The sequence below is a fragment of the Miscanthus floridulus genome, chromosome 8 (assembly GCF_019320115.1).
Source record: "Miscanthus floridulus cultivar M001 chromosome 8, ASM1932011v1, whole genome shotgun sequence".
Taxonomy (NCBI): domain Eukaryota; kingdom Viridiplantae; phylum Streptophyta; class Magnoliopsida; order Poales; family Poaceae; genus Miscanthus; species Miscanthus floridulus.
The window spans coordinates 46031448-46038800 of NC_089587.1; positions in this window are offsets into that span (position 1 = coordinate 46031448).

The window sequence follows — 7353 nt, forward strand, 5'->3', positions numbered from 1 at the left end:
CGAAAATACGCTTTCGAAAGAAAGAAACATAAACTGTGAAACACGCAAAGGACCGCGGGTTAACACCGAAGTAATTATAAGGGTGTATCTGCAAAATTGGCATCGAAAGGGTATCTTTAGATCTGAGCCGTTGGATTAGAAACCGACGGCTGAAAACTGATCCGGCGGGAATAGAGAGAGAGAGGGCGCCAGAACAGTGACGGCGGCAAGCCTCCGACAACGGCAAGCCTCCGACGGTGGCGCCATGGCCGGCGTGCTAAAGCTCTCGGATCTCGACCTCCAGTGCACTATTCGACAAAAGAGAAGTATCGGGAGAGAGAGAGGAGGGAAAGGGGATCTCACCGGTACCAAAACGGAGGACCGGGAACCAACAATGGCAGCGCGGTGCTCGACGAACGACGGCGATACTCCAAGCTGGCGGTGGTGCTAGGTTAGGTGGCTGCAGCTTGCGGGGCGATGAAAAACGAGCGCTAGATGGGATAGAGAGGCGGGGCAAGCGGCTATTTATGAGGCGGGGTCCCTTGGGCGCGACGGCATCATGATGATCGTGGTCGAGGTGGACTCTTGCGACGGCACGAGATGAATTTGAGCCGGTCACGTCGGAAGGAAGGAGGCGGGTCTGACGCTTGGGCCCGGGCGATCAGCTGTGGAGGGAGGCGCTTGCGTGAGCCCACGGAAGCGGTTGGGCCAAGCGACGCGGCGTGGGAGGGAGTGGGCCGGTAGGCCAAGTGGGCTGCTACGGTGTGGCGTGCCAGCAATGCCGAGCTGCGGCCCAAGCGGAGACAAGAGGCTGAGCAGCGGCCTAGGAAGGAAATGGCCGCGCGGGAAAACCATGGGCCGCGGCAGCAGCAGGCCTTCGGGCCGAAAAGAGGAAGATGGAGGGATTCTATTTTTTCCCAATTACTTTCCAAAGCAATTTTGAAAGCAAGAATTCAAATCAAATTCAAACTTGGGTTCAAATCAAACCATTCCAAAAATTGATATGCAGCAGCATGAATGCACATTCATTGTTGTTAACCTGTATTAAATTTTAATTTGGTAAACTTTATTATTCTTCCTAAATTTAAATGCTCACAAAAATGCTTAGTAATCAATTTTTCTCTAGTTTCATTGTTGTAAAATTTAGGGGGCTCATCCCCTTGAAATGATGATGTCACCTTACTAGTCACTCTTGCTGGCAATTCGGTTAGCCAATTCGATCGAATATCTCAGCTTTCCTTGATAATTTCTACCCTTAAGGCTCTCTGATTATGAACTAAATTTTGGTGTCAGTAATACCCATTGGGAATGCTTGTGTGCACCCTCAGACCAAGGGATAAGGCTGAGCTCAAGCATACCCGCCGCCTCTGCTTGAAGCTCGGGGGCTCGCCCGAGCCATGCGCTCCTGATCGACAGGAGCCTAGACCTAATCCTTCACTCATTCCTAGCCTTTTGGCGCTAGCCAAGGCCCGAGCACAAGAAGACACGCCTCGAGCCATTGAGGCTTAGGGCTCCCTAGTGCTGCCCCTTGGGCATGGCTCTGTCGGCCACTTCCTCGACTGGGTCATGCATGGAGCGTGACATAAGAAGACAAGTTCCTCTGTGGCCTCTACGGGCTCAGGGGCTCCTGGGTCCGCATGTTAGCCCCTCGAGCCAGCCTCCTTCACCACCAAGAAGAGACTCCAAAAGGCGCACCTGGGGGAGGCTAGTCCAAGCCGACATAGCCTGACATATAGAGTGTCAAAATAGAGTAGCCGGACGACGCCTAAGGCTTTTTGACTCCATGACACCACAACGGTCTACAGAGCGACACTGCAAGACCTTCTTGGACTCCGGCGCATGTAGACCATAGACTCATCCACCCAAACTGCTATGTACCTAACCTACATTAGAATATAAGGGGAGGTTAGAACCCAGAGCGGGGAGGACGATCCGAGACAGATCATTCCATTCCTCATCGATCTGCTCCTGCTCAGCACCGAGAGTAGGGCAACCCAAAGAGGGGCAATGAGAGCTCCTCCTCCATATCCCATCATCTTCCTCCTCTCCAACGAGGGGAAGACTCCACCAGCGGTGAGGCAATCTAGGATTAGCACCGAGCTAACCCCCTACCAAATCTCTCTTCCTCCAGTACACTCTACTGTAACCCCCCAATTTTGGGTGCTCTTAAGTATAAGGATCATCAGCTACTGGACGTAGGGCATCAATTGGCCCAAACCAGGATAAACCGTTGTGTCCTCTCTATGATTCTTATGTTCTTGAGTCCACCTAAGCCAACACAGACACGTACTCTGACATCGACTCGAACAACAATACTTGTCGTGGTTCCGACCCCATGATAGGTTGCAAGCCACCTATCCATAATTCTAGTTAAGTAAAGTCTCTTGGCACACAATGGCTAGGTTGCTACTTAGCTAAACTAGTGAACTAGCTAGAACAAGGTAAAGAGCTAATTACTTCTAGCTAAACACTAACTAGCTACTACACTAACTACCACTACTACCACTACACAAATATATGAAAGTCAATACAAGGGTGAGGTAGAGAGGAGTATACCAAGCCAGGCAAGAAAAAAAGCAATCACAATAAATACCAATTGACACAATGATTTTTCCTCTGAGGTTCACTTGCTTGCCGGCAAGCTATGCCCCCATTGTAGTGATTCACTCACTTGGTGGTTCACACGCTAATAGGCATCACATGCCTAACCCACGATTAGGTGCCGCACAACCAACACAAGATGAGGATCCACAAGCTACAAGCAATCCACTAGAGTACCTTTTGGCTCTCCGCTAGGGAAAGGTCAAGAACCCCTCACAAATCCATAGAGAGATGGCCACAAACAATCACCAACTCATGCCAACCTCCTCAAACTACTCCAAGCCATCCAGGTGTCGGCAAACACCAAGAGTAACAAGAAAACCACAACTAGAACGATCCCCAAGTGCCACTAGATGCAGTCACTCAAGTAAATGCACTTTGGATCACTCCCAACTCACTTGGATGCACAATTAAGCAAGAGATTGAGTGGGAGAACTTTGATTCAGCTCAAATAAGTGTATGGATGCTCAAAATGTCTAAGAGAATGAGATAGAGCTGGCCAACAAGTATTTATAGATCCCCCAAAAGAATAGAGCCGTTATACCCCTTCATTGGGTTCACTATGGGTCAACAGGACCCTGACTCAGAGTCTGGTCTAGACCATCACCATGGGTCTAGTCCACTAGATGCTGCCACATGTTCACTCCATTCAACAACGACCGCTGATCTCCAATGGATACTTCACCTTGCGCTGAAACACTCTAGACCAGACTCAGACCCTAGGGTCCGGTCCCCTTCTCAACTACATCTGAACGCACATGCGCACACACAGAGAGCTTTGGACCAGACTCGCCAGCCAGAGTTTGATCGCTATGCCACGTAGGGTCTGGTCACTTCTAGAGAGTGCCCCAAGACAATTTTCTCCTCCAGACCGAGTCCGGTCCCTAGGTCCAGACTCTGAACAGTAGAGTCCAGTCACTTTTGGTCGCTCTCTATCTCATGAAATAATTCTTTGGATCCTCAATGCGATCTAGACCAACCGACTAGACCCACCAACTGTAGGGTTCGGTTCATCTCATTAGGCCACATCACCTCCTCACACACACACACCGTTCAACCGGATTTTGCGAACTAAGTCTGGTCGCGTTCCAATGCCGTGTCCTGTCCGGCCAGCAGGTCTAGCTGAGACCTAGGGTTAGTGATCGGACTCTGCCCTCCTGGGTCTGGTCCAACTGAGACTCAGGGTCCGGTCCCTCTCTTCACCTCCTTTTCAACTTCTATCTCTTCACCCTTGCTCCCAAGTGCTAAACACCAAGTGTATCACCATTGTGCACGTGTGTTAGCATGTTTCAAAGCATTTTTCAAGGGTTAAAAGTTAGCACACTAGGTCCTAATGCATATGCATGAATCATTTCACCTAGTGGCACTTGACAACAATTTTAACCATGATTATCCCCTCTTAATAGTATGACTATTTATCCTAAACCCACTCACACCCTCTATGGTGTCTTGAGTGGTGAAACAAAAATGTCCCTATCAAATTTACCTTTGCCATGAGCCCATTTTTGTTTTTCTCTTTCTTCTTTTCCAAATTAGAGCTTGATCATCATCACATGTCCACCTTCATCACCATGGACTTCATCTTGCTCCATCACTTGGCCATGGACCATCCTATCTTTTCTACACACTTAGCTCAAGGATTAGTCCAATAGGTTTCATCAATTAACCAAAACCAAACTAGGGCTTTCATACGGGCATGCAGAGACGTACTCTTGCATTCATTCATAGGCTTTGGGAATTGATTCATCAGCTAGTTGTTGAAAACTAGAGATCTTGTTGCGAAGAGCATTGGTATTACCCATTGGGAAGAACTTAACTAGGAAAGCGATAGAACACTTATCCCATGTGTCTACAGCGTTGCAGTTAGAGTAGAACCATTGCATCGATTTTCCCAACAAAGCGAAGGGGAAAAGTCAAAGGCGTATGGCCTCTTGGGTCACTCCCTTGATGGTAAAGGTGCTGCATATCTCCAAAAAGTGTTGCAGATGCGCATTAGCATCCTCGTGGGCTTTCCCACAAAAAGGATTAGCTTGCACCATCGTGATTAACTCTGGCTTAAGCTCAAAGTTAGCATCCCCATTGATAACATTGGGGCCTGTGGCCACGTTAGCAGTGGAGGGTGCAGAGAACTCATGGATGGTCTTGTTGGCCATAACCATGCTGGGTGGTAGTAAGTTTTAAGGGAAAACAGGATTGGAAGACTGCTAAAGGATGGCTGAAAGCCTAGTTAGCAGATCTCTCGACTGAATGGAATCTTATGCTAGTTGCCTTCTCCAACAATGGCGCTAGAAATGTGCGCTTGTTGATACTTCTTATGTCTATAGGATGGGATTTTGCAAGCGCACAGAACTATCATGTAGCACTTCACTCGGTGATACCCTGGTGAAGGCTACATTAACAACCACACGCTTGCGGTTTACCCGTTTGTCACTTCTGGTATCAACAGTAGCCCTAGAGGTGACAACTCTATCAGGCCTTTGTAATCCACCACGTTTGGATTGGTGTTTGTAGAGCTTTAGGCAGCCTTCCCCCAACCATGCTTTCTCACCCCCTCGAGGGTCAAAAATATACTGCTGCTCCAAAGTGTTATTATGTGTGATCGCTATATCTACCCTATACCCTCTCGTCTAAGCTAGAAAAGAACCAAAGTAATAGAGAAATATTTAGGAACCTTGAACTCACTCGTTGTCCTCTCAATTTGGCTAGACTGCTCATTTATTTTACCATGGAATTATCCTATGTGTGTGTTATTATTCATAACTCTTATCGTTATCATCACTTACCCCCACTTTAATATAGTTGGTATACTATTTAGTAGATACATGATGGTGAACTATCAACTTCTTTAACCATTATTTCCCTGTGGATAAATATGATACCTTGGAATACTCCCGGGTGAAAGCTACAACGATATTCATGTGCTTGCGGATTTTTCTATGTGCGTTAACAAATACCAACACCGTGTGTTTGTGGTGTGGGCGCCACCGTGTACCAGAGGGAACGAGGCCCACGGTATTTCGGCTGGAAGCTCGATAGTGAAGACAATAGGAAGCGGTCCATGAGAGGCTATTCTGGAGGCTCACTTGCATGTGGGGAAGGCCCGGGGCTATCCATAGAGTTACCCGATCAGGAGCTTGGCCCTCGCGAGGACATCCTTGTGAGGAGCTCCAACCAGGATTAGGGAAAGCTTGCGCGCTTCTTGATATCTCAGTAAAAATACCATCAGCGTTGAATAAGCGTTCGCATCTAGATCGCCTTTTATCTTTCGCATTTTACATTGTGTACCTGCTTGGTTGTGTGTTTTACCTTCCCCAAGCTTAGTTGATAGGCTAGTTGATTGAATTGGAACCTTGGTTGCATATTTTTTTTGCGATATAGATAGCAACACACCTAGCAAAACCTTAGTTGCACATCTAGATAGCTTATCTTTGCATAGGTTTTGCTTATGAGTAAATTAGAGGCTATAGTTTAGAAATATATTTTTAAGTTGCCTAATTCACCCTTCCCATTAGACATCACAGTCCATTTCAATAGAGAAAGTATATAAAGATGGAATCGAAGATTATCTGCAAGGAACAAGATGATGGTTTGTAACACCCTAAAATTTGCATTCCTTCAAAATAGCTAAATTTGATTTATTTATGCAATTATGTGAGCATTCAAATATAGGAAAATAATAATTTTTGTGAAATTAAAATCAATCATAAGGATAGATACATGTTGATGCACTCATGCTGCAGCATTTTATATGTTGAGTGGTTTTGATTTAAACTCAAAAGGATTCAAAAATCATTTGGAAATGAATTTGGAAATTTGAATTGGAAAAAAAGGAAATACTTTTCCCCCTGTTGGCCCAATTCCCATCGGCCCGCTTGCCTCCCTCCTTTCCCTCCCTCTCAATTCCTTCCTGGGCCAGCCCAACCGGGCGGGCTGGCAACCGTTGCCGCGCCCCCCCCTCCGTCTCTGCCGCTGATGGCCTAGGCCCGCACGTCAGCGCCGTCCCCCACCTCCCGCGTGCCCCGCGCCGGTCAAGCCACAACCGCCGCTCTGTGCCCACGTCTCACGTCATGGGAGCACCCCCCGCACCCAGCCTCTTTAAATGGGAGCCCATACTCTGATGCTGCTCCCCTGCTGCCTCCCCCGCTCTAGTTTTGCACTCGCCGAACGCACGGAAGCCGCGACCGCCGCACCGAAGGACGCCGGGATCCACCGCTCGGAAACCGTCGTCCCCGAGCCACCTTCATCCTCGCTGTTCCCTGCAGCGAGACCCCCTTGCTCCTCTCTTTCTCCCCATGCCTTTAATTTCATGTTTCATGGCCTCTAGGGCCCTAGCCGCGTGCGCCGTGAACCTCCGTGCCACCGGCCATGGCGACTGCCGCCTCGGCCGTGACCTCCGGTTGCTTTCTCGGCCTAGGAGAGTTCGCCTGCATCCCCTCTCTCCCTCGGTGCCCTTGGTTCGTCGAATCGTGGCTCGTAGCCCCTAAGCCAAATGCGCCGACGAGTTCCTCGTCGCCGACCATAGCGCCCCGCCGCGGCCGCCACTGTTCTGGCCGCCGGCCTCCTTCTCTCTCTCCCCTAGCTCTAATCTGAGCCATCCATCGCTTGATCAATGGCCACCGATGGCCGATACCCCTTCACGGGTCTTTTTGCTAAAGAGACCCCCAAGTTCTGTTTAATTGAACCCACAGTCCTCGGCCGATTTAATTATTCCGAAATTGATTTTATTTAAATTCAGAAATAGTTCATCCTATTTACAGAGATGCCACTGCATTG